Source organism: Symphalangus syndactylus, chromosome 16 (genome assembly GCF_028878055.3).
Source record: "Symphalangus syndactylus isolate Jambi chromosome 16, NHGRI_mSymSyn1-v2.1_pri, whole genome shotgun sequence".
Classification (NCBI taxonomy): Eukaryota; Metazoa; Chordata; class Mammalia; order Primates; family Hylobatidae; genus Symphalangus; species Symphalangus syndactylus.
Window position 1 is genome coordinate 59,134,183 of NC_072438.2, and position 22,662 is coordinate 59,156,844.

Genomic DNA, 22,662 nt, shown 5'->3' on the forward strand with positions numbered 1-22,662 from the left:
ACATACATCCTCCCGAGACTAAACCAGGAAGAAGTTGAATCTCAGAATAAACCAATAACAGGCTCTGAAATTGAGGCAATAATTAATAGCTTACCAACAAAAAAAAGTCCAGGACTAGATGGATTCACAGCCGAATTCTACCAGAGGTACAAGAAGGAGCTGGTACCATTCCTTCTGAAACTATTCCAATCAATAGACAAAGAGGGAATCCTCCCTAACTCATTTTATGAGGCCAGCATCATCGTGATACCAAAGCCTGGCAGAGTCACAACAAAAAAAGAGAATTTTAGACCAATATCCCTGATGAACATTGATGCAAAAATCCTCCATAAAATACTGACAAACCGAATCCAACAGCACATCAAAAATCTTATCCACCATGATCAAGTGGGCTTCATCCCTGGGATGCAACGCTGGTTCAATGTACACAAATCAATAAATGTAATCCAGCATATAAACAGAACCAAAGACAAAAACCACATGATCATCTCAATAGATGCAGAAAAGGCCTTTGACAAAATTCAGCAACCTTCATGCTAAAAACTCTCAATAAATTAGGTATTGATGAGATGTATCTCAAAATAATAAGAGCTGTCTATGACAAACCCACAGCCAATATCATACTGAATGGGCAGAAACTGGAAGCATTCCCTTTGAAAACTGGCACAAGAGAAGGATGCCCTCTCTTACCACTCCTATTCAACATAGTGTTGGAAGTTCTGGCCAGGGCTATCAGGCAGGAGAAGGAAATAAAGGGTATTCAATTAGGAAAAGAGGAAGTCAAATTGTCCCTGTTTGCAGATGACATGATTGTAAATCTAGAAAACCCCATCTTCTCAGCCCAAAATCTCCTTAAGCTGATAAGCAACTTCAGCAAAGTCTCAGGATACAAAATCAATGTGCAAAAATCACAAGCATTCTTATACACCAATAACAGACAAACAGAGAGCCAAATCATGAGTGAACTCCAATTCACAATTGCTTCAAAGAGAATAAAATACCTAGGAATCCAACTTACAAGGGATGTGAAGGACCTCTTCAAGGAGAACTACAAACCACTGCTCAATGAAATAAAAGAGGATACAAACAAATGGAAGAACATTCCATGCTCATGGGTAGGAAGAATCAATACTGTGAAAATGGCCATACTGCCCAAGGTAATTTATAGATTCAATGCCATCTCCATCAAGCTACCAATGACTTTCTTCACAGAATTGGAAAAATCTACTTTAAAGTTCATATGGAACCAAAAAAGAGTCTGCATTGCCATGTCAATCCTAAGCCAAAAGAACAAAGCTGGAGGCATCACACTACCTGACTTCAAACTATACTACAAGGCTACAGTAGCCAAAACAGCATGGTACTGGTGCCAAAACAGAGATATAGACAAATGGAATGGAACAGAGCCCTCAGAAATAATGCCGCATATCTACAACTATCTGATCTTTGAAAAACCTGACAAAAACAAGAAATGGGGAAAGGATTCCCTATTTAATAAATGGTGCTGGGAAAACTGGATATTCATATGTAGAAACCTGTAACTGGATCCCTTCCTTACACCTTATACAAAAATTAATTCAAGATGGGTTAAAGACTTACATGTTAGACCTAAAACCATAAAAACCCTAGAAGAAAACCTAGTCAATACCATTCAGGACATGGGCATGGGCAAGGACTTCATGTCTAAAACACCAAAAGCAATGGCAACAAAAGCCAAAATTGACAAATGGGATCTAATTAAACTAAAGAGTTTCTGCACAGCAAAAGAAACTACCATCAGAATGAAGAGGCAACCTACAGAATGGGAGAAAATTTTTGCAGTCTACTCATCTGAGAAAGGGCTAATATCCAGAATCTACAGTGAACTCAAACAAATTTACAAGAAGAAAACAAACAGCCCCATCAAAAAGTGGGCAAGGTATATGAACAGACACTTCTCAAAAGAAGACATTTATCCAGCCAAAAGACACATGAACAAATGCTCATCATCACTGGTCATCAGGGAAATGCAAATCAAAACCACAATGAGATACCATCTCACACCAGTTAGAATGGCCATCATTAAAAAGTCAGGAAACAACAGGTGCTGGAGAGGATGTGGAGAAATAGGAACACTTTTACACTGTTGGTGGGACTGCAAACTAGTTCAACCATTGTGGAAGTCAGTGTGGCGATTCCTCAAGGATCTAGAACTAGAAATACCATTTGACCCAGCCATCCCATTACTGGGTAGATACCCAAAGGGTTATAAAACATGTTGCTATAAAGACACATGCACACGTATGTTTATTGCAGCAAAGACTGCAATAATAATAGCAAAGACTTGGAACCAACCCAAATGTCCAACAACAATAGACTGGATTAAGAAAATGTGGCACATATACACCATGGAATACTATGCAGCCATAAAAAAGGATGAGTTCATGTCCTTTGTAGGGACATGGATGAAGCTGGAAGCCATCATTCTCAGCAAACTATCGCAAGGACAAAAAACCAAACACCACATGTTCTCACTTATAGGTGGGAATTGAACAGTGAGAACACATGGACACAGGAAGAGGAACGTCACACACCAGGGCCTGTTGTGGGGTGGGGGGAGGGGGGAGGGACAGCATTAGGAGATATACCTAATATTAAATTGTGAGTTAATGGGTGCAGCACACCAACATGGCACATGTATACATATGTAACAAACCTGCACATTGTGCACATGTACCCTAAAACTTAAAGTATAATAAAAACAAACAAACAAACAAAAACAAATCTTATAGCTCTGTAGATCAAAAGTCCGAAATGGTTCTCACTGGGTCAAATTAAGATGTAGGCAGGCTGCATTTTTTTCTGGAATCTGCAGTGGGGGGCTTGTTTCATTGCCTTTTCCAGGTACTGGAGGCCACCACATTCCTTGGCTTGTGACCCCCAGGAGAAATTTAAATTCTCCTCACTTTGAATCACTCTGATCTTTTTTTTTTTTTTTGAGACAGAGTCTCGCCGTCGCCCAGGCTGGAGTGCAATGGCGCAATCTCGGCTCACTGCAAGCTCCGCCTCCCGGGTTCACGCCATTCTCCTGCCTCAGCCTCCCGAGTAGCTGGGACTACAGGCGCCCGCCACCTCGCCCGGCTAATTTTTTGTATTTTTAGTAGAGACGAGGTTTCACTGTGTTAGCCAGTGGCTAATTTTTTGTATTTTTAGTAGAGACGAGGTTTCACTGTGTTAGCCAGGATGGTCTCGATCTCCTGACCTCGTGATCCGCCCGCCTCGGCCTCCCAAAGTGCTGGGTTTACAGGCGTGAGCCACCGCGCCCGGCCGAATCACTCTGATCTAATTCTAGTCACAGCTCTTCTGATTCTCCTCTTCTGCCTTCCTTGTTCACATTTAAGGTCCTTTGTGACTACACTGGGCCCTTATGGACAATCCAAGGTAATCTCCCTATTTTAAGGCCTGTTGATTGTCAACCGTAATTACCTCAACAACCTTAATTTCCTTTTGCCATGTAATCTAATATTTTCCTAGGTCCAGGGAGTAGGACATAGAAACCTTTCAGGGCAATACATTCAGCCTTCTGAATGGATTGAATCCTTGAAGGTGTCAGCAGGAATGTAGTTTTGAATAGACGACTCCAGTCTATATCTTTCAATGAATATTCCAGAGGAAAGTGGTGGAAGGATATTACATCTAAATGGCAGGCGTATTTTGACACTTTGACCATCCGAAAGGAGTTAACATATCAACATGTAGAGGTTTATCATCTCCTATAAATCAATCTTTTACCAGGAAGAGAAATTCTCACATAATCTATTCCATTGTTGCATTGCTTAAAAAACAGAAACAAAAAACAAAGACCATCATATTTTCTTTTTCTCTCTTTTTATATAGATGTGTATTTCAGAGATTACTTATTACTTTTAATTTATTATTCAGCTTGATGTGCTATAACTTACCTTCTACAAACTATGAAAATATATAAATATTTCTGTATCTAATATCTAAACCTTAGATTGAAATATTAACAATTAAAAACCCAATTATAAATCAGCACTTATTCACTTTTTTGTTTGGCTCTTTTTAATTTTTGTAAGCTCTCACTACTACTATATTCTCTCCTTCATAATTTCACTCTTTGTTTTTTAAGTATTAGGATCTTTGCGGGACCATGGTAGATACTTGCAGAAGACGAAAATATGACCAAAGGGAAAAGGAGAAGAGGTTCATTTACTGTGTGTCTCAAGAGACAGGGCATGGAGATTGGCCTTGAGCTGCGTTGGTGAGGTGCAATTTATGGGGAAGTTTACAATCTATAACTTGATGATGACTGTAGGAAAAATAAGACTTTGTACCTACAACTTGATATAAAGGAAAAAATACTGACCTGAGTCAGCTATTAAAAGTTTATCTGACTACCAATAAGATTACCTTTCTGTTTGTCATTTGTAAACTTTGAGAATTAGACTAAATTTTTAGGATTTAAGTTTAAAAATCTATAGCTTCATGCCTTACATTTGTTCTTTATTCAGTAGTTCTGTGTATATTTAATTATTATACTTGATTTTATAAACGGATACTTATATGTTAATACAAATAATAAAGTTTGGTTTAAAAACATTACTTTTGATATGAGAGGTTGTTTTAGGAAATTTGAAAATGTCATGAGATAACAATGATGACATTTGCACAAAATTAATTGTAGATACTGATTAATCCCATCCAGGTGAGTGAAAGCCAGTATAGTAGACATATAACAGGTATTGCTTTTAATTTATTATATTATTTTTGCATATCTTTCCTCCAGTCTGAGAATAATAAAAATATATTACTTCCCTTTGCTCTTCTTTCTAGAGCAAAAATGCCTGATTTGAATTCTAGTCACATTACACTTTAACTGTGTAGCTTTGGTCAAGTTTGTTAATTTCTCTATGCCTTCATTTTTTTTCATCTGTAAAATGGGGATATTAATAGTATTTATTTTATAAAGTGTTATGAGAACTAAGTGGGTTAGTAAATGTAAAGCACTTAGAATATAGCCCTGACAAAGTGAATGCTCCGTACTGTTGAGCTATGATGATTCAGGAGTCATGCAGTCTCTAAAATTGGCTTAAAGACAGTGTGACACTGTAAGATGTTTGCCTCACCACCTCCCACTCTTATCTAATGCTTCCTGGAAACACTGGCATATAGTTGTTAACACACTGGAGAGGAGTTGACTAGGTGCATTTTTTTTTTTCTCTACAGCAACAGGAAATAAACAATATGTGCTGCATGTTGACTCAGAAGGCTCCACATATTTCACTATCAAGCCTGAATCTAATGCCAGTTTATATTCACTTCCAAGAAGAGACCACCTAATCACTGCCTGGAATATGTTTCCAGCCTGGTGTTGACATCCCTAATACCCTCATTTGAGACCCTTTAGATAGACCTCTGTCTTACTAAGTTGGCCTTCCATTAGACTCCAATTATCCCATTTTGGCTTCTCAGGACACTGTGGTGGGTCATCTAAAAAGAGAACTAGAGTAAACATTAGCAATGGCAACAACCAAACCTTTTCTTACCATTCCTGTGACAAAAATATCCCCTCCTCTCAGTTGTTTAAGTTTGCTTAACTCTGCTGTCATCAATCATAGTAAGCTAGGTTTGTAAGTCTCATCACTACTGTGAGTTCTAAGCACGGGTTCAAAAACCGTGAATTACAGATGGGATACAAAAGAATAGTGACACTACTTCCAACCACCCTAATCTCTGGTTAATGCGATTTTGAAAATTACTAATATTAATATCAACCTAGGCAACAATATCATTTTCTTAATTTTTTTCTTCAAATTCAGTTCAAAGAACAGATGCATTGCTTCGTATTTCTAAGTACATTTAAGGAAATAAAACCTCAAGTATAAGAAAAGCTACTTCATGAGATAAGTTTTGTAATGTCAGAAAAGTTCTTATAAAGCTCATTTTATAATTTGCATATATTTCTTAATATAGATGTTAAAATAACTAGAACTTTATGCTACCTAGGTTTTTTAATGATATATTTATCCTGTAATGCATTATTATTTAAGGACTGGAGGCCAAATATTTTGTAAAATTGGGAATTATTTAATACATAAATAATCACAAATTTACGCTATGCCTGTAATTTTATATTTCTTACATTCCTATGAAAATATGTTTTAAGTTACAAGATATTTTTCAAATTGAATACATGATAATTTGTGAAACTAGTTTTATGTACATTTAGACAAATACAATATGACATAGCACAGCTAATTCCCCATTTTGACATATTAAAATCGTACCCTACCGCCAACACCCAGCACTGATGTCACCCCTCTATTAAGCTTTCTGGATCATTCTAATCAGAAGAATTTTCATCTTGTTCTAATTTCTAGCAATTCATGCATATGTAATTCATGATTCTATTAATATTATTTCCATGTGTTTTTTCCACCTATTAGATCGTAATAACCTTGAAAGCAAGAATAATTTTATTCAGCTCCAACAATATTCTGATTGTACTAGCAGGTTAATAATATTTATTGATTAATTGCCTTTGTAGTGAGAGTAATTGTTAGCAAATAGCTAACTCCATCCCTTCCAAAATAAAGATGATACACATTCAGGTAGAGAATATAACTTGGTGAATGTAGGTCATTCATTTGGTACAGAGACATCAAAAACATTTATAAAAAGAATGCTCTAAGTCTGCATAGAGGGTTAAAAGCCTTAGCATACCTCCTGGGGAAGGGGAAAATAAAAGATTAGGTTCAGGATGATTCACAAATTTGAAAGGTGGGCTGATTGAGAAATTGGGATGAATTGGTTCAAAAAGGCCTATCTCCAAAATACTGCTGGTTTGGTTCCAGAACACCAGAATAAAGTTAATATCACCATAAAGAGAGTCACACAAATATTTTGGTTTATCAGTGCATATAAATGTTATGTTTACACTATACTGTAGTCTGTTAAGTGTGCAATAGCAGTATCTCTACAAAATGTACACACCTTAATTAAAAAATGCTTTATTGCTAAAGTATGCTAACAAGATCATCTGAGCCTTCAACTAGTGATACTTTTTGCTGGTGGGAGGTCTTGCTTTGATGTTGATGGCTGCTGTCTGACCAGAAGGTTGGTTGCTGTAAGTTGGGGTGGCTGTGGCAATTTGTTAGAATAGGACAACAAGGAAGTTGGCCACATCAATTTACTCTTCCTTTCAGAAAAATTTATCTGTAGCTTATGATGCTATTTCATGGCATTTTACACATGGTAGAACTTCTAAATGAAGTCAGTCTTCTTAAACACTGCCTCTGCTTCTGCTTTGTTAAATAAGTTTATCTAATAGTCTAAATCTTTTGTTGCCAGTTCAACAATATTCATAGCATCTTTGTCAGGTGTAGACTCCATCTCAAGAAACCACTTCGCTTATCTATAAGCAACTTCTCATTCATTCAACTTTTGTCATGAGATTGCAGCAATGTAGTCACTTCTTGAGGCTCCACTTCTAATTCTAGTTCTTTTATTATTTCCAACACATCTGCAGTTACTTCTTCCATTGAATTCTTGAATCCGGCAAAGTCATCCATGGTGGTTAGAATCAACTTCTTCCAAATTTCTTTTAATGTTCATATTTTGACCTTCTCCCATCAATCAACAGTGTTCTTAATGGCATCTGGGATGGTGAATCCTAGGTTTACAATTTATTTTGCCCAGATTTATCAGAGGAATCACCATCTATGGCAGCTATACTTCATAAATATATAAAAATATATTTCTTAAATCATAACACTTGAAAGTTGAAAATACTCTTTGAAGCATGGGCTGCAGAATGCGTGCTGTGTTAGCGGTCATGTAAACAGCATTAAATTAATCTCCTTATGCATCTTCATCAGAGCTCTTACATGAGTGACTTGGCGCATTGTCAATAAGCGGCGATATTTTGAAAGAAATCTTTTCTTCTGAGCAGTAGGTCTTAAGAGTGGGCTTAAAGTATTTAGTAAACTATATTGTAAACAAATGTGCTGACTTCCAAGCTTTGTTATTTCATTTATAGAGCATAGGCAGAGTAGATTGAGCATATTTCTTTTTTTTAATTATATTTTAAGTTTTAGGGTACATGTGCACAACGTGCAGGTTTGTTACGTATGTATACGTGCGTCATGTTGCTGTGCTGCACCCATTAACTCGTCATTTAGCATTAGGTATATCTCCTAATGCTATCCCTCCCCCCTCCCCCCACCCCACAACAGGCCCCAGAGTGTGATGTTCCCCTTCCTGTGTCCATGTGTTCTCATTATTCAGTTCCCACCTATGAGTGAGAACATGTGCTGTTTGGTTTTTTGTCCTTGAGATAGTTTGCTGAGAATGAGGACCTTAGAATTTTCAGGATAGTCAATGAACATTGGCTTCAACTTAAAGTCACCAACTACATTAACTCCTAAAAAGAGAGTCAGCCTGTTCTTTGAAGATTTAAACAGGCATTGATTTTTCATCTCCAGCTATTAAATTCCTAGATGACATTTTCCTCCAATATAAGGATGTTTGGTCTACATTGAAAATATGTTGTTTAGTGTAGTCACCTTCGTTCACCTTCATGAATTATCTTAGCTATACCTGCATAACTTGCTGCAGCTTCTACCTTACCAGTTGCTGCATCACCTTGCACTTTTCTGTTCTGGAAATTACTTCTTTCCTTAGACCTTATGAACAAACCTCTGCTGGCTTCAAACTTTTCTTCTGTAGCTTCCTCATTTCTCTCAGCCTTCACTGAATTGAACAGAGTAACTGCCTTGGTCTGGATTAGGATTTGGCTTAGGGAATGTTGTGGGTGATTTGATCTTCTATCCAGACCACTCAGACTTTCTCCATATCAACAACGAGGCTGTTTCTCTTTCTTATCACTCCTGTGTTCACTGAAGTAGCCTTTTTAATTTCCTTCAAGAACTTTTTCTTTGCATTCACAACTTGGCTAACTGTTTGGCATAAGAAACCTAGCTTTTGGTCTGTTTTGGCCCTCAACATGCCTTTGTCACTAAGGTCAATCATTTCTAACTTTTGATTTAACGTGAGAGATATGTGACTCTTTCACTTGGACACTTAGAGACCATTGTGGAGTCATTAATTGGACTAATTACAATATTGTTGTGTCGCAGGGAATAAGGAGTCCTTAAGGAAGGGAGAGAGATGGAGAAACAGCTGAGCTGATTGAGGGAGCAGTCAGAACACATACTTATTGATGAAGTTTGTCATCTTACATGGCATGGTTCATGTCACCCCAAAGCAGTTACATTAGAAACATCAAAGATCACTGATCACAGATCACCATAACAGATATAATAGTAATGAAAAAGTTTGAAATATTATGAATATTACCAAAATGTGACACCTGAAAGTGTCATGTGAGCACATAACGATTGTAAAAATGGCACCAATAGACTTGGTTGATGCAGAGTTGCCTTATCCGAGAAGCACAATATCATTAAGCCCAATAAACCAAGGTATTCCTGAAAACTGTTCCAAATGTAATAGCTATATAGACTTACGGTATTGTGGATAGGATAGGAAAAATAAAACTTTATGATTCATATGCTTCCCTTTTATCATATTCAATGGGCACATTACATTTTATGATCAGTTGTAAGCAAGTTTTATTTTGTATATGCTATTGGGAATCTACTTATCTTACATTTATTAATGTTTACAAATTATAATTTATAAGGCAAATTCCGTGTAATTTTCTCAGAAAATAAATCTTTTTTTTGTTCAGAAAGCTTATATAATGGTTTTTAAGAAACACAAATTCTAAAAATACATCTTATAATGTAAATACTTTTTTTCAGAAACCTCTCTTAATCATTTTTAAAATACTACTGCGAATGTAATTTCCCAAGGCCAAATGTCAGCAGTCAGTAATAATAGGTATCTTAAATCAATCATCTCAACATTTTCAAGCCTCATAGATTTTTTTTAAGTATATAGTGAATGGGATGGCATTAGCGGAGCAATTTGCAAGTCTATTTCTGGAAGACATTATTCATGGTAATAGCACATAAGACCATTTTGTCCTCTTCTTTTCGTTTTGGTTCACTGACCAAAGGACAACATTTATAAAGTAAATGTACAGAAAAGTAAAAAAAAGTAAATGTACAAAAAGTAAAAAAAAAGGATAGTGTTACAGTGTTTTTTAACAATTTTGGGGGGTGGGTTATTGGAAAACCCTCCTCAGGAAAATAAATAAATGAATTCACAGCTGTATTTGCACTAGACACTATTAGCAATGGGATTTTGGTAGCAGAAAATGCAGTTTCCCTAATGAGACAATACCTTAGTCAGCCTGGGGGTTGAGTTAGAAGAGGGCTTTCATAATGATGTTCAGATTTTTGAACTGCAGTGGTGCCTATGTTCTTAGTAAGTTGTTTGGGGAAGAAGAGCAGAAAAGAGTAATAGATTTCGAAGAAAATGATGAGTTTAATTTTAAATGTGTTTAAGCTGAGGCCCTTTGAAGAAATTTGAATAGAGACATTTACATGCATAGATAATATTCTATTATGTACATAGAAATTTCTTAAAACAAGTAAGTTTCTATCATCAACCTTCAAGCATGAATTTCTGTATGCCAAAAATATTTTGCTCAGCAAGGCAAAACAAATGCTAATGCAGGTGTTTGCTCAAATGTTATGTTTCAATAGATCCTTTCCTGACTACCTTAAAAAGAATGAAATGTTCCTCCCTACCCACACACTTCCTATTCTACATTTTCTGCATCTTTTCTCCATATCACAAATCACAATGACATTTAATATATTGAACTTAGTTTTTATCTCGTTTTCCCTATCCACACCACTACAAAGTCCCTCCTTTAAGGCAAGGACTTGTGTTCAATGCTGTATCCTCAATAGCTAAATTGGTGCCAGTACGTGCTCACAATTTTGTTGAACAAATTAATGAATACAGAGTCAATCGTTAGTTCCTGAAATTCTGTATCACCAATCTTTTATGGTAAGACCGTTTTACCATTAAAAGGGAAGAAACATATTTCCCCAATTTAGAAAAGTAATATGATTATATCACTCTCAATCTTGGCTATACACCAGGCTAAAATGCAACAGTTGTGTGTCCACATATAGAAAAACACAGCCACACTTATTTTTATCTTTTTAAAAATCATTTATAGACATTTTCCAAGTGTGTGAATCCTTAATATTATTAGCCCTGAGCAGATTGCACTATATCCAGGTTAATTCTCTTTAAAGTACTTGGAACATTCCTGAAAGAATGAAGGTTTATGGTCAAGCAATGGACTAAGCATAAAGATACCAAATAGGGAGAATATGAAAGGACAATGAGAAGTGCTTCTCATGAGTCTGATGCAATTTCTGTAATTTACTTTATTAGATATTTCATTCCTCAGGGTTAAGGTCTGATTTAAAATCCTTTAGAATGAAAATGCCTCTTGAAGGGTGTATATTTTTTATTTATCCTTTGGCATTAATAAGTTAGCAAAGCAATTTCTACTGTGGAGGCTGAAAGGAGGATAACAATAGATATAATGTCTACAAATGAATGGAGAGAAGATTGGAAGATAAATCACTGCTTAGAAACCATCAGGCTCTCTATTACGATTGGATCTAGCACCACAGTGTCTAAAGAGAAAGGACACGGAATGCTTTCAAATGCATTTATAAACAAAATGTCAATGGTCATAACTCACAGCGACTTTTTAAATATTTTTTGTTATTATTTTTGAGATGGAGTTTCACTCGTGTTGCCCAGGCTGGAATTCAATGGCGTGATCTCAGCTCACTGCAACCTCTGCCTCCCAGGTTCAGGGAATTCTCCTGCCTCAGCCTCCCAAATAGCTGGGATTACAGGCATGTGCCACCATGCCTGGCTAATTTTTTGTATTTAGTAGAGATGGGGTTTCACCATGTTGGTCAGGCTGGTCTCAAACTACTGACCTCAGGTGATCCATCTGCCCTGGCCTCCCAAAGTGCTGGGATTACAGGCATGAGGCACCTGTCCTCATATTGACTTTAAAATAAAGACATTTGTAATAATCTATAGTAAATATCCTGAGTAGAGCAGGTATGGAGATAATTAATTTCATAACTCAAAATTCCCGTGAAGCATCCAGGTTCTTTGATGACATCTTTCATCCCCACCATTCTTAGCTTGTCTATTTCGGTGTTTCATCTATCTTGCCCCAAGTCACAATATGGTATAGCAACTCCAGTTTGCGTGTCCAGATAATAAAATATCCAGAAGAAAAGAGAAAAACAGCTTGTTCTCTGATTGTGTTTTTAAGAGTCAGAAAATATCTCCAAGAATAAACCATGAAACTTAACCATACATACCCAATTTTACACCAATAATTGTCAGGGGGAATGAGATTACTGGGTTTGTTTACTAATCTGGATTTACGTGAATCACTTGGGTACTAGTGGACACACCAACGAAATCATCATCTGTATTTCATTAGGAAGGAAAGAGGAAGCGACCATAATGGGACAATCTATTATGCCTGCTAGAGGAACCAAAAAGAGTATTAGAAACTAGGCATATTTAATTAAACCAATGTAGATATGGAAGAAGTCAAAAATGGGAAACAGCATGAATTGTCCCTTGTACAATCATATCAGATATTAAATTATCAAGTGAGCAATATTGTCCATAATCCTCATAAGTATTTATTTTAATAGTGTGAAATATGAGCATGATAGAAAAGAAAAATATACTTGTCACAGGAGCAAATTGTCACAAAAGAATTTTAAATTCCCCAGCAGGTTTTTACATGTGAAATTTCTTTGTATATTTGTGTTAGAAACATCTAATTCTAGAATGAGTGTAATAATAAGGAATTAGTACTCTATCTACTTATCCATATTACTGAAAGTTTTAATCTTTTTAAAAGTAAGGCACTAACAATGTTTGGTGTGTTTTGTTTACTTTTTTAGATTTTGTTTTTAGACCAGATCAACTATCCAGTTTAAAAATTGGGTTGGATACAATGTAGGTATAAAAGTTAGTCAAATGATCTGAGTAATGCTTTAGATATTGAGTATTAAAGATATTTAGCCCCCAATTCTGTGTCCTCTGTGTAAACCAGGAAAGCAACAATATAGCTTGTCTTATCAGTGTCTTAATTATTGCTTTGCTGAAGTTTCTCTCCCAGCTGGTAAGGTAGTATGGTGGTGAAAAGATTATTGCTAAAAGACTGTTAATAATCAATTGGCCTGCCTAATAAACATGGATATGATAAGGTGAAAAAAGAAATGCGTCAGTTGATTCCATGTTCCAGATGATATGGACTCTAGAAAAATGTGTAATAAAAGAAACATAAGCAGAGGCATCAGAAGAATCTACATGAGAATTTAAAGATGCAATAAAAATACCTTAGAAGTAGGGGAAATGAAAGCGAGAGAGGCACAAAGGAGGAGAAGAAGGAAGAGAGAGAATATCAGATTAAATTAAATATCGATAAAAGATGTTCACGGTGACATAATTAAAAATAAAATGTAGCTTTGGTAATTAAAAATAGCAATAGGAAATCTTCAGTGTACACTAACATTTCATGACATTAATTTTAGACAATCTGGCAAATACCTACAAATTTTTTACTTCAGTCATTTGGTAGCTTTTAGTTAAATCTATCTGGAAGATTTGTGCTTAAGCTAGGTTATCCCATCAAGTTAAATATCTTAGTCATCTCCTGTATGTTAAAATATACTAGCATGAGACTTGGCACCAAATCATAGGATGATGATGATGAGGATGATGATAATGATGCCCACATAATCTACTTGTAAAAATATAGATTAATTAAAATTGTACTTACTAATTTTAAACTTTAAACTATATTAAGACTTTAGATATAAAGTTATATCCTGAATGTTAAAAAAATGGATGTTTGAATTTTATAAAAACAGATAAAGACTGGGAATATTAAATAAATCGTGTATTAGTTAAGAACTATATAGTGAGCAGTTTTTATTTCTTTTGTAATATTGATAACCAAAACAGTAATTGAGATTAAATTAATTAATTAATAAAATAGAACTCTAAACATGGTGAAATGTTACACCCTAAAGTTCCAAAGAGTAAACTCACAGAAGTCTTGAGGTTTCACATATCAAACAAACTTTCAGCCATATGTAACTGTCTTATTTCTGAATTTCTCAAAAGAATTTTTAAAATATAAATCTTTCTACATGGGTAAAACCTTTAATATTACATTTAAAGGAGGAAAAGTAATAACTTTTCCTTATCTACAACAAGGTTCCTGGACAATTCCCTTATCATAAAAAAGATTAATAAAAGAAAAACAAAGCATATATAAGTTTTATATGACATTGAAACCTACAGAAATGAAGAACCAGAGACCCAGGGAAAATACTATATTTTAATGGACAATCATGTAGAAGGATAATTGGAGGACAAAAGGGTATGATCTAAAGGTCATTAGCTGGGGGTAACTTAGCAAGGTCTGTCTGTTCAGATTCTTTCCTGTGTCTGTATGTGACATTCTTTCCCTCTGGATGTAGGGCAGGGCACCAGTCATAAAAGGATCTCCAGGGGAGTGGGAAGGAGACTGTCAGAGTGACCTGTCTAGGCTTTATGACCTGCTTCAGGGAGAAAGGGGTGAGGGGAATTTCGGTTTCTGAGCCTTAGTTCAGGAGAGAAAGGGTGGAAAAAGATCAGAGACCTTTCAACTTCTGTGATTTTATCAGTTTCCCTCAGTTTAAAATACTTAGTTTGCCAAGATCCCATATTTTGATGTATTGTTTTCTGAGCCCCGACATACATAATTTTAAAATAAAGCTACTTAAAAAAAAAGAACCTAATGTTTTGAATAAGTAAACAATTTTTCCATTGTCATGACACTTCTAAGATTTTAAAGCACACTTTAAAATATAATGAGTGTTAATTTTTTTGGCTTACCAATTTAATGGATAACAGAATAAAAAATGATTGATTTTTAAAACTAATAACAGTCATTAACATTTAATGAAATTCTACTCCGTGCTGGGAAATCTTCTACTTTACACATATTAAATAATTTAATCTTCACAATAATTGAGTTAAACACTGTTAGTATGCGCATTAAATGTTATTCTGGGAACAGTTCTATTTCGTTCCGATTTATTATGCTTTTTTTCAAATTTTGCACTTTACATTCCTAAAAACTGATGTGATCAGAAAATTTAACCAAGGTCTTGTAGCTTTCCTGAATCATCTAAAGAAGATTAGATTGTGTAAATGAGACAGTCTTCTTTATTAAGGTAGAGAGTCTACAAATTATTAAATATTTTTAAGGATAACTTTGAGCTAAGGGTAATTTATGGATTTTTTAATCTGATGATCTTGCTCAAGAAAGAGAAAATACTCTTAATATGGTTTTTTAAATATATGATTACAAATGTTACTGATGACTAAAATAGTGAAAATAGCCAATACAAAAACAAAACAAAAATCCTGGCTGCACATGAGTAGAGTGGAAAGACCTATTATGTGTGAAGCTAATACCTGTTTTATGTCTTTACTAACACTATAATTTTGAGCAAGTTCTTAGTGAAAACTTTAACTACCATAGATAGCCGTGTGTGTGTGTGTGTGTGTGTGTGTGCGCGTGTGTGTGTGTTACTTTACATATGAAAGTAAGATAGAGGTGTTACGCATTTTACAAGCAAAAGGCACATCCTTTAAGAATCATGCCAAGGAGGCTGAATCCAAAATCCAGGTGTGTTTTAAAAACTTTCCAGGGACAGTTAAAATGGTCGTTCAAGTGAAGAGTCAGAGTTAGAACTCAATTTTACCCTCATTTGGTTGGCAGGCACTGTGTTAGATGAGGACTATCGTTTGGTCAATATTTTCCAAAGGGCACTTTTTCAAATTCAATCTAAAAGCTATGTTTTTCATGCCACCATGTTTTTGAACTGTATATAACTCTGTGTGTGTGTGTGTGTGTGTGTGTGTGTGTAGCCTAAAATGCCCTCTCCTTTTTACCATCTGTGTTTAGTTAACCTGTGTTAATCTTTAAGATTTAGTTCTGCATGTCAACGTTTAGCTCTGTGAGCAGCTCAGTACTATTCACTTTCAGCTCTGTACTCCTGCAGCTCCTTCCTTTTTTATGGATATTCCTCACTGCATTTTCACCCTGTAAGAAAGTTGCTTGTTTCCTACCAGTCACCCCATTCCTTTACATGGGAATGGGACATTCTTTGTTTGATGTGTTAGCAGAGCCAAGAACAATTTCTGGCACACAGTAGGTGTCAAATGATTTTTGGAGAAGAAAAGGAGGTAGAAAGAAAGACAAAAAAAAAAGAAAGAAAAATCTGTGATGCTGGCAGATGAATAAATTTCCATTCAATTGATATATATTAATTCCATTCTTAATTGGTTCATCTTAATTGTCTTACTTCTTTTGTATGTTATCCATAATTTTAAAACCAATTAAGTGAAATTCCCCTATGTATTGACAACAATATTAAGTTATAAAACATTTCATGAACTTGAAGTAGACAAACATGCAGCAACTCAATTCCTCTGGGAGGAATGCCTATGTATTTTCTTATTCTATAACCATATCAGAGAGAAAGTAACAGTGAAGGGAACAGACTGACATCTTTACTTCATGTGTATGGCTCACCTAATACTGACTTGTCCTTGTTCAAAGCTTTCTGCTTTTATAAAGCTCCTATTCGTTGCACAAGAAACCATATGAGAGTTCTTGCTTGGGTATTTTCCTCATAGGGAGGAACCCGTCCCAGAGTGCAGAAGGGCTAATCTTCCAGAAAACCATTGTGCAGGATCATTTCACTTACCTATGAGGACCTGTAGTCAAGGGAGTCTTTTATTTAGTCTGTCTCCATTTTCCTCTCATTTTATTGTTATCTTTCTTTCCTCTTTTATTTTCTCTTTGAAAAAAATTACTATCAATTTCCATTTGTGATCATGGCTTTGTGTTTTCCCAGCATATAAACTCTCTTGATATTCTGGATTTTGATGTATAAAGCTGCAGCTGCCCTTTAATTTGAGGCATTAAATGATGCAAAATTTAATATTCTAACTTAAAATATATGGAAATATAATTGTGACCTAAATGAAAAATACTACAATCTCAAATACTGAAATAGTAAACTAGTAATAAAAATATTGTGTAATGAAAAATGAGTATTTGATACTTTTAGACTACAAATTTGGGAAAGTAATGACAAGAAAGTGATATTATTTTAAATAAACTACCTTTCCTAAATTAAGTCAATTAGACCTACCTCAACCTAAAAAAGAGACAACCAGTTATAGAGTTTAAAAAAGGAAATCAAATATGCATATAGTTAAGGTGGTATTATACTGGTCAGTGCTAATAGAATCGCAGATTAGGAGAGATGAGAAAAATTCAGTAATTACATTGTTAGAATGATAAAATAAATTCTGGCATCTGTTGGAGACAGAATGATATTGACCTGTGATAGAACTACCCAATTTAAGAGAAACATGACTAATTAGCAGTATTCAGATTTTGTTTATACACAAATCATTATATCACCAACTCAAGTTACTCTGAGAACACATTTCAATTTTATTTTGTTGCCAAAATGAGGATACTCTTCAAAGTAATTTTCTCTCAAAACTGTGTCATGTTCAATGAAGTTAATCTCTAAACCATGAGAATGATATTATCAAATAGAATACTTAATTATTATTATTATTATTGTTGTTGTTGTTGTTTTGAGACAGGGTCTCATTCTCTTGCCCTTGCTGGAGTGCAGTGGTGTGATCGTGGGTCACTGCAGCTTCAACCTCCAGGGAACAAACCATCCTCCCACCTCAGCCTCCTGTGTGACACCACACCCAGCTATTTTTTTGATTTTTTTATAGAGGTGAGGTCTCTCTATGTTGCCCAGGCTGGTCTCAAACTCCTGGGCTTAAGCGATCGTCCTTCCTCAGCCTCCCAAAATGCTGGGATTACAGGTGCAAGCCACTGTGCCAGGCATGAATGCTTAATTATTTTGACCACTCTTTTATAATATCACAATAAAGTTAACTCCTGTGCTTACAAGTTATAACTACCCAAGGGCACAGCCTTTTCCATTAAAATTTTGTTTAATGGTGGAACAGGCATGATTATACATGCAAATATATACTATAGAGAAAACTATTAGTGTGTGTTGGAGGTTTTTAAGGCCACACAAGGCTACAGGGTGAATTGAGCCTGCTATGCACTGGGAATGATGGCAGCTTAATGATGACACTTCCTCCATTCATTGCTCCCACTGGTTTCTGCAGATAGAAAAATCTATAGTGAATTTAATATCATTCCCTTGAAAGAACATTTGGGAATAGGGCGTAGATTTAGTGAGATCAAAGGAAAGATATCCACCCTGTTTATCATTACTCATGAGTTTATTGGTCATTTCCATTGGACCTGCCCTTAAATCTGACAGTTCAATTTTAATTTACCTTTTCATTGCTTTTTCTCTGATATCTTCTTCCCATGATGAATTTCAGTTTAATTTAATTTGACAAAAACACAAAGATTCTTCTGACGAGATAATTATTTTGGGCTATTTTATAAAGGTATTTTGAGTTTACAGGGCAGAGGAAAAAAGGAAGTTGTTAACAAACACAAATGTGTAGCTCCAGCATGCCTAACAAATCCCTTTATGCATTTTTTCTGCTGTCTTTTCTTTCCTTCCCTTCTGAGACAGATTGGCTGCCAGCTACTCTTTCTTTATTTGCGATTATTCCTTTTTATCATCTCATGTTCCTTACTACTGACAATTATGGAAAGCTTATGTTAATATCAGATTGTCTGTAAAATATAATTCTTTATAGACATGAAGATAATAGGAATATTTGCTCTTATAAAATGAGACTGGCATAAAGGATTGCATAGTTAGAGAAAATTGTTGCTTTAAGAGTCTACCCTTGGCCGTGGAAACATACATTGACTTTTCTGTGTGGGCATGACACTTTTAGGAGGATAGGAGTTGTAGGTAAAACTTCCTACTTTGGGAGGCCAAGGTGGGCAGATCACGAGGTCAGGAGATCGAGACCATCCTGGTTAACACAGTGAAACCCCGTTTCTACTAAATTAGCCAGGCGTGGTAGTCCCAGCTACTCCGGAGGCTGAGGAAGGAGAATGGTGTGAACCCGGGAGGTGGAGCTTGCAGTGAGCCGAGATGGCGCCACTGCACTCCAACCTGGGTGACAGAGCGAGACTCCGTCTCAAAAAAAAAAAAAAAAAAGCTTCCTAAAGGTTCACCCACATTTAATTTCCTTGTTCACATTATTTTTACTTAGTGGGAGATAAAGTTTGTGAGGTATCAGGATGGGATTAATCATTTAAATTTCCTTTGTGGAGCAGAATGAAGTGAAATTAACTCAGTGTTTTAAGTTTTCATTACTTAACAAATTACATTTTGTCAGGAAGAATTTTACGACATTTATTATTGGGTCTGAGGATGTAGATGGTAATAATTAGGATACGAGTTTTGCTCAGGTGTTATATGTCACCTCAGTTGTAAGTTCACAGCTACAATGTTGCTCTAACCTATGGGCATAGTTGGAAGAACTAGTATCAAATCAAAATGAAACTGACATAGATAGAAATTGAAGAAGAAAGCTCTTCAAAAATAGGAAGTGGACTTATATGTAATTAGTCTAAAGGGCCCGATATTTGATGGCAACCTCTGTTAAACTTCCATCTCTGTGAATTCAGAGCTACGTATTCGTTATGTTGCACCCCTTTTCCGGGACTCAGATTTTTCATCTGTAAATGATCAAAATGCAGGGTTATTGGATGAATTAGACAAAATGTTTGTAGGGCACCTTATAAAAAGTGTTGTATATGATGAATATTCATTAAATAATTGCTATAAATTCACAAAAAAGAGGCTGAATAAATTTAACATTTTCAACATTTTGTTTATCAATGATGTGAAGTGTTGTTAGAATTGTTTCAGAAATAATTTATATTATCTTAATTTTCTGATATGAGAATACTTAACACTGTTTCCTCTCAGTGTAGGAATTCCATTGTAAGTCTTATACTTGTAAATCTTATATCACTTTCAACGTATGGTTCAATTCATAAATGAAATGTTATAGGGATTCCACTATATATATTTTTTATTTTATTTTATTTATTTATTTTCTTGAGATGGAGTCTCACTTTTGTCCTCCACGCTGGAGTGCAGTGGCATGATCTTGGCTCACTGCAACCCCCACCTCCAAGTTCAGGTGATTCTCCTGCCTCACCCTCCAGAATAGGGGGGATTACAGGCACCCGCCACCACCACTGGCTGATTTTTTTGTACTTTTAGTAGAGATGGGGTTTCATCATGTTGGCCAGGCCGGTCTTGAACTCGTGACCTCAGGTGATCCACCCACTTCGGCCTCCCAAAGTGCTGGGATTACAGGCGTGAGCCACCGCCCCCGTCCTTCACTATATATATATATATATATATATTTTTTTTTTTTTTTTTTTTGGGACGGAGTCTCGCTCTGTCGCCCAGGCTGGAGTGCAGTGGCGCAATCTCGGCTCACTGCAAGCTCCGCCTCCCGGGTTCACGCCATTCTCCTGCCTCAGTCTCCCTAGTAGCTGGGACTATAGGTGCCCGCCACTGCGCCCGGCTAATTTTTTGTATTTTTAGTAGAGATGGGGTTTCACCATGTTAACCAGAATAGTCTTGATCTCCTGACCTCGTGATCCACCCGCCTCGGCCTCCCAAAGTGCTGGGATTACAGGCGTGAGCCACCGTGCCCGGCCTCACTATATATTTTAAATTGCCTACATATATTCAGTATAAAAAAGAAAGATAAATCCAGGTATGAAAAATGTTAAATTTACCTTAGGTTTATTAAGGGACTGTTTCAGAAAAAGTCTTCAAAATGTTTAAAATTTGTTTATATGAATTTGTTTCTAAAACAAAACTATGTCTCAGTACAGAATTCTCCAATTCAGTTTTATGCTAAATATGTCCTTTCTTCAAGTTCTAGTTTTAAATGGTCCATCACATATCCTATATATTTTTCTTAATTCAAATTAATGTTGCCTTTTATTATTTGTCCATTCTGAGAACAAAGTGTCAGTCTTGGTGTTAGGAAACCACTCAATTTACATGAAGTATCATCTGTTCAAGAGGGTTTTGCATACATTTCTTAAGCTATTTTTTTTCTGAGTGACCTGTAGAAAGAAAAGGTGGCAATTCTGCTTTTAGTCTTTTTATCACTTCCACTTTGACAATTCTCACATTCTTAATATTCTACATCACAGGATTCATCTCAAGGAATTACCTTTGTGCCTGTTATTTTTACCTAGTTATTCATTAATAGCTTCACATTGGTGTTTGTATATGTGTCTTTCTGTGTGTGCATATTTGTGTATAAAATTTACCTAAGCGTTTGTTTGTTTGTTTTGTAGACATGGGGTCTCACTGTGTTGGCCAAGCTGGTCACAAACTACTGGGCTCAAGTGATCCTCCTGTTTCAGCTTTCCAAAGTGTTGGGATTACAGGAATGAGCCACTGCACCCAGCTAGAATTTACCTAAATTTTAAATCAAGAGATTTTTCTAGGATTTTTTCTCTGATATCATTCTGCTGTTGGATATCAAGAGAAAGATGTTAGGAAAACACACTTTGGTAAATTGGGAAGGTATGACAGGTATACACACAAAGCATTATGAAACCACAAAATGTGTAGACAGAAATACCATTCTGTTGTTAACCTTCCAGAGTTAGTGTCAAACTCTACAAGTTTAAGGACAGGACCACCAAGAAAACTGTTATCACTTCAAATGCCAGCCACAAATTTGGGAGTCACCAGGCCACCTGTACTTCTGTTCAACTGACTACAAATATGGTAGTTTCCCATGACCGCCCTCCAGTTGGATACTTCACTGAATGATTCACAGAGCTGAAGAGAGCACTATACTTATGATTACAGTTTTATTATAAAGAATAAAAACCAGAACCAGCCAAATGCAAAGTCTTAAACACAAAGCTTCCAAGCCCTCCCCTCATGGAATTAGAGTGCATCACCCTCCCAGCACATTGATGTGGTCACCATCCAGGGAAGTTTCCTAATCCAGAGTTAGGATTTTGTTATGTAGGTATGATTAATCACTGAGCATGTGATTGAACTCAATCTGTAACCCTGTCCTATCCCTGGAGGTCAGGCTGACTCAAAGCCCCAATTTTCTAATCACATTATTGATCATTTCAGTGACCAGCCCCCATCCTGAGATATCTCCTTAGCATAAACTCAAGTGTAATTCAAGGGGCTCATAAATAACACAGACTCATCTTACCTGGGTTTTTTTTTTTTTTCTTTTTTCTCAGGAGCCAGGGACAAAGGCCAGTCAAATTCTTTACTATGCAATGTTAAATATTAAATTAGGTATTTTATCTTAGTAATACAGATTTTCTCTTTTTGCTACCCACTAAAAGTCTGATTTACAAAATATTTTAGCCTTTGAAGAATGACTTTAAGAAATCAACTTAAGTATGCCATAATGGTATTGAACCTTTTTGGTAGTAGAAGTCATCTAAATTGATTGCATTTGTTTAAGATGAATTGGAAATTTTAATCAAATTATTCAATAAATAATATGCCAAAAAATCACACTCAGGAGGATTCAATGAATAGAAAATATTTTTTTAAGAAGTGTGCA

At 35.7% G+C, this 22,662-nt stretch overlaps 1 protein-coding gene and 1 long non-coding RNA gene across 3 annotated transcripts in view; one reads left to right on the forward strand and one right to left on the reverse strand.

Moving 5' to 3' along the window:
• HCN1 (hyperpolarization activated cyclic nucleotide gated potassium channel 1) overlaps positions 1 to 22,662 on the forward strand; it is a 402,880-nt gene that overhangs the window by 105,340 nt on the left and 274,878 nt on the right. The gene's annotated exons all lie outside the window — the stretch shown is intronic.
• Positions 17,141 to 22,662, reverse strand: part of LOC129464373 (uncharacterized) — a 31,364-nt gene continuing 25,842 nt past the window's right edge. The window contains exon 3 of the long non-coding RNA XR_008651569.2: positions 17,141 to 18,267. This is a non-coding gene — a long non-coding RNA (uncharacterized lncRNA). The remainder of the gene's footprint in view (positions 18,268 to 22,662) is intronic.